Source organism: Crinia signifera, chromosome 3 (genome assembly GCF_055691185.1).
Source record: "Crinia signifera chromosome 3, ASM5569118v1, whole genome shotgun sequence".
Classification (NCBI taxonomy): domain Eukaryota; kingdom Metazoa; phylum Chordata; class Amphibia; order Anura; family Myobatrachidae; genus Crinia; species Crinia signifera.
Genome location: NC_139219.1, coordinates 312,336,833 through 312,343,248, shown reverse-complemented (window position 1 = coordinate 312,343,248; position 6,416 = coordinate 312,336,833).

Here is a 6,416-nt window from a genome sequence, read left to right as displayed (position 1 = left end):
TGTACAGTGTCCTCTCGAATGACCCCCTTCTCTTGGTCAGGCCAGGTACATCGCTCCACTACCACTGCACTGCGCACACTTTACCGCTCCCAATACATGTGGATGGAAAGTATAAAAATAGTAAACAAAATGAAAGAAAACCCCCAAAAACGCATGTCAACCTTTGCATGTGTCAACTAAACCGTTGGGTCGACAGGCAACTAGGTCCACAGGGTTCTAGGTCGACAGGTGTCTAGGTCGACATGGGACAGGGTCGACATGGGTTTAGGTCGACAAATGCATTAGGTCGACATGGGTTAGGTCGACGTGGGGTTTTTCACTGTTTTTGACCCAAATGTCAACATTGTCGACATGGGCACAGTTGGAAGTCAACCGCAGCCCCTCGCATCGCTCGCTTTGCTTCGGACACACTTTTATTCTCCCACCACGCCAGTGACGTGCGGTGAGGTTAGTGGTTGGTGAGGCACTGGCTTGGTGGAGCCAGTGCCGATGGGCTCTGTGGGGAGCGTTGGGACCAGGTTGCTTCTGTGCTGACAGGCAGGTGCGGGAGTTGCCGCCTGCATAAGCAGCAGAGACTGGCAAAACAGCTCCTTTCTGTCAATGCAGAAGCAACCCGGACCAGCGCTCGCCACAGACCCCGTCGTCGCTGGCTCCACCAAGCCACCAAGGGGTCTGCCCACATAACACACAGATACACATCTATGTCACTTTACACAACACACACACCTCTGTCACTTTACACAAACACACCTCACTTAAAAAAACACAGCCCCCACCCTCCAAAAACACCATACACACCGCATCGTTTAGCACAGGCACTGATTACCTGCGCAACAACACACTGGCAGCAGTGATCGGAGGGTCCAAGGACAGGCACCCGGAAACAGAACCCCCCGGGCAGGAAAGACCAGCACGCAGGTACCCAGTGGCCGGGAGACAGCTCCGACGACGGGGGCAATACAACTCTGCAGACAAGCCGTGCAGCGGCACCCCGTACGGTTGAAGTCAATGGGATACACTGCGCTCACCCTTGATTATGTTTAGGCGCTGCTCACCCTCCAGGGAGTCCCCTTTCCCCTATTATTAACAAAATAATAAAGCAAGTTTGTGGTTAAAGCGCTGCCTTTGTCTGTCCCTGTCTTTAACTACGTGCTCTTATATACATGCAAATATGAATGGCAGTAGCATTAGTTAGCTCACAGGTATGCAAATGGATGAGTGGTACAGTAATAAGTATGTGAAAGGCAAACTGAAGGTACAACTCGTTTTTATTCTAAAATTGGTGCAAGTATTTGCTCAGGTTTTGTGCGGGCAGGGAGGGTTTGTGGGGATTGAGGCCCTTATTCTGATCGGTGCGGTAATATCCGCGTGCGTTCGTGCCGCCGATGTTTTGTGTCTGCGCATGTGCAGAGGCGTCTCTGCGCATGTGCGAGCGGGGCATACGGCCAAATCCCGCATGAAATGTGAACACTCCGAACAGGGGGTGGAGAGGGGCGTGAAGGGCTATTTGGGCTCATTACCATATGCATACGCCCCACGTTTCATGGGCGTTCCCATGCAAACGCTGGGCGTACGTATGGTAATGCGGCCGGGACGCACGTGTAGGGGGCGGACATATGACATCGCCGGATGTCAGCTGCCCGCCCAGATCCCTGCTTTTGCACGGAAAAATGTCCGTGTGGTCTGAGGTTGCGGGAGCTGGTGGAGCACTCGGTCCTGCATTCGATGGTCTGCGACCATCGAATGATGGGGGAGGGTCCCTGAGATGGAGGAGGCGTATTCCGTGAAAAATACACGTGCGGTCCGTTCGGCCAGCTTCTTACCGCGTACGGACGGAGTTGGCTATCCGTATGGAAGGCGGGGTTTCACACGCACGGTCCTGGCCGCATAATCGGATCAGGCCGCACCGATCAGAATAAGGGCCTGAGTGAGGATAGTCACTGTTCTGATGGTTTCAATAGGGCGCCCTGGTGGGAGGTGGGGTAGATAGATTAGGTGACAAGGTGTTACAGGCGGCTGGCGTCCCATCCGCTTGTAGTGCACCCTGGCCTGCACTATGAGTACCTTGTCTCAGTGTTGTCCCCTTCACAAACCTGCGGCAGGGGCAGCACTGTGTATTGGTCCCTCGCCGATGCTTCCGTTCCCCGGTGCGTCCTCCTTCCTGGCCGAGAGCTGCATGCACCGCTAGGCTCGTTGGCTCGATCGTCCAGGTACTCTGTGCGGTACCTGCGTGCTGGCAACCTGCGTACTGCCTGGGGGGGTGTCCATTCTGCCTTCTTCCCGGCATTCTGTTTCCGGCTCGTCTGGTTTTAAAAATGGCACTGTGCTATACGCGGCACCTATAGAAGAGCCAAGGTGACAGTCAGGGACGTGCTTTTTGCCTATATGAAAGCACACCCCTGTCACTGAGACAGCATCATTGTGACCAATCACATCTGCCTCAGTGACAGGGGTGTGCTTTCATATAGGCAGAATGCACGTCCCTGTCACCGAGGCACTGCTATAGGTGCCGCCTATACACCTTTTTTTAGTGGGCTTTTACAGCCCAGTGCTCAGCCCTGCCCCCTGCCCGCCCCCTGTTTCTGTTACTGTACGCTAGACAGCGGGAGGCATCGGACTTAATGCCTCCTAAATTAATAAAAAAAAAGGTAAAATGATTATAATAATACAAAACATATACTTATGACACATAATATGTGTCATAAGTATTTTCTTTGTATTTTTTAATGATATTAATCATTAATGACAGGGGAGGCTCTGCCTCCCCTGCCTCCCCTGCCTCCCCTGACTGCACGTCCCTGCACCACGCCCTAGTGTGGATGGTAGGCCATGAAATACCGGCTGTCGGCACATGTCGTCTCAAAAAAACAGTGAAAAACCCATGTCGACCTAACGCACATGTGAAATCAGGGCAGCGTGGCCTCACAGCTAGGGGGCGTGGACAATGATTGCAGCACTTCCCGTTTTCACCACTGTAGGGACATGCCCAGCACTCTGCAACATCAGAAATAATGCAAATCCAAACTATTATTCTGGCTCTAGGGGAGTTGGTAAATCTGTCCTTCTATATGGTGCTGTACATGCCTGTCCTGATGCTCTGGCACTTTGAGCAATAAACTTGCCCCTATGTAACACAGACACCCCTAATCTGGTGTGACTACATGGTATCTAATATACATGCAACAACTGCCGTTAAAGCAGAGGCGTATAAAGCTGGGTACACATCTATACAATCGTCAGGCCGTTCCTCCATTCTAGGTCGGACGGCTGTTCAAATGTATAGGTGTGTACGCTGTCCCGTACGATCGATAAACGGCCAAAAACGGTCCGTCCATACTCGGTCGGTCGAAGGTTCTTTGCTGTTTAATTTTCATCCGACAGGACGGGCCCATATCGGAACAAAAGTGCAGTGTGTACGCATCAATATGCTGGCCGTTCTTGCGACTATACTGCCAAAGTTGGAACGCCCATGTGGGCGTTCCATAGCTGCATCATCTCTCCTACAGCACACAAAGCGTTCACCTCTCCCCATGTATATTTAAAGAAATAATCATAATATACGTGCACCCCATCTTTATAGCAGGTCGCCGTAAAGTACACTATAATAGTGACACAAAAGTAATGATCTGCGCCAATGGCTGCAGTATAGTATATTGAGTGAATAGCAATAACATTATAAACTAGGGTAAATCAAAAATTGATAGACTACACTAGTTGCTGCAGTGTAGTATATTTAGTACATTGCATTCAGATAACACACTTGAATAAATTATGTGTGGAGGTGGCGGGGTTAATATGGTTCACGGAGCCAGACAACAGATACAGGATTTGAGCAGAACAGGCAGTCAGACAAAAGCCCTTAAAAGGGCTAAGGATATTAATGCACAGTCGCTGTCATTTCAATTTTGCATTAAGTAATATAACACACACGGTTAGGAGCACCCGCACGGCTAAAGGATGCCATATGAATGCTATGTATGGATCAGCCAATAAAGGTAGAGGTGATCCTAATCATTAAATAGTCACTGAAAGTCCATATGATGTCAATATTCCTCATATCTGTGAGAGCTGACAATTGTGAAACAGGGAGAACAGGGGCGCAGTACTGTGGGTGGTCTGAGTGCGGCGTCCCGCTGCTCAGACAGATGTGAAGTCTTCAGGCACCTCTTTAGAGCATTGGTAGTCAGTGGTTTTCCTCCCAGCACCTCCCAGCATTTCTGTATCCCACCTCTAATTTCAGGGAAAGTATATACAGTCAGCCGGCAGGCACAGATACAGCAAACTGCTATAAAGATGCGGAAAGCGACTACCTAGTCACTTTGCCGTATCTGTCCATAGTCACCCTGCCGGCTGCTATAAAGATGCGGAAAGAGACTACCTAGTCACTTTGCCGTATCTGTCCATAGTCACCCTGCCGGCTGCAATAAAGATGCGGAAAGAGACTACCTAGTCACTTTGCCGTATCTGTCCATAGTCACCCTGCCGGCTGCTATAAAGATGCGGAAAGCGACTACCTAGTCACTTTGCCGTATCTGTCCATAGTCACACTGCCGGCTGCTATAAAGATGCGGAAAGAGACTACCTAGTCACTTTGCCGTATCTGTCCATAGTCACACTGCCGCTTGCTATAAAGATGCGGAAAGAGACTACCTAGTCACTTTGCCGTATCTGTCCATAGTCACCCTGCCGGCTGCTATAAAGATGCGGTAAGCGACTACCTAGTCACTTTGCCGTATCTGTCCATAGTCACACTGCAGGCTGCTATAAAGATGAGGAAATCAACTACCTAGTCACTTTGCCGTATCTGTCCATAGTCACCCTGCCGGCTGCTATAAAGATGCGGAAAGAGACTACCTAGTCACTTTGCCGTATCTGTCCATAGTCACCCAGCCGGCTGCTATAAAGATGCGGAAAGAGACTACCTAGTCACTTTGCCGTATCTGTCCATAGTCACACTGCCGGCTGCTATAAAGATGCGGAAAGAGACTACCTAGTCACTTTGCCATATCTGTCCATAGTCACCCTGCCGGCTGCTATAAAGATGCGGTAAGCGACTACCTAGTCACTTTGCCGTATCTGTCCTTAGTCACCCTGCCAGCTGCTATAAAGATGCGGAAAGCGACTACCTAGTCACTTTGCCGTATCTGTCCATAGTCACCCTGCCAGCTGCTATAAAGATGCACAAAGCGACTACCTAGTCACTTTGCCGTATCTGTCCATAGTCACACTGCGGGCTGCTATAAAGATGTGGTAAGCGACTACCTAGTCACTTTGCCGTATCTGTCCATAGTCACCCTGCCGGCTGCTATAAAGATGCGGTAAGCGACTACCTAGTCACTTTGCCGTATCTGTCCATAGTCACCCTGCCGGCTGCTATAAAGATGCAGAAAGCGACTACCTAGTCACTTTGCCGTATCTGTCCATAGTCACCCTGCCGGCTGCTATAAAGATGCGGTAAGCGATTACCTAGTCACTTTGCCGTAGCTGACCCTAGTCACACTGCCGGCTGACACGTACCCAGTCTTTATAGTGGTCCACCAATATATTTTGTTTAGGTTCTGTAATCACGCCTCTTTGTTTTGGTATGCCCTTAACCCAGCCCATTATGATAATTATGTTTATATATATATTGTGTCAAAAGCCCAAATCGGGAGAGTGTGTATGGTGGTACAATCTTTTTCTTGCGACTGTTTGGACGGGAGTACATCGGACGTCGCAAGTAAAATTGTCGTCTGTTGTTTGTGGACGGTCCGACGGGTCTACAGTTGGTCAAACGGTCGCAAGAAAACAGGGATTGTATAGATGTGTACCCAGCTTTAGAATCAGTTTATCGCTTCTGTGGCTGACTCCCCCTCCTAGCAGGACCATAGACATAACACTCTCTTTATTTTAAACATAATATACATAACATGCATACATATATGCTACACACATGCATACATATATTTATATAAGGTGCGCGTGTGTGTGTTTTGGGAGGGGGGGGCACCAATATTTATCTTGCCTTCGGGCAACTGGGACGAACTTACGCCACTACGCTAAATGACACACTTTTCCCTATGTTGATTGGCACGGAGACCCACCATAGCACTTCTTCCGTGCAAAGGACAATAAATACTTTTTTCCAAAACAATTTGAGCAGTTAGTAGCAAAGCTATTTAAGAGAATAAAGATCTTAATTTAGTAATGAAAAAGTAAATAGAATTAATATTATTGATAATATTAAAAAGGTTACTTACTGCAGCCTCTGCCACAGAAACTATCATGCCCAGATGTGCCCTTTACAAATGTGGTAACTGAACAGTATATTCTCCTAATCCTCCACTAGGGGGCGCGACGGAGGATCCATGAGTAAGCAACTAAGCATGAGACAGCTCCAGCTCTGGGACAAACCATCTCATTCTGCAGGGGAGCGT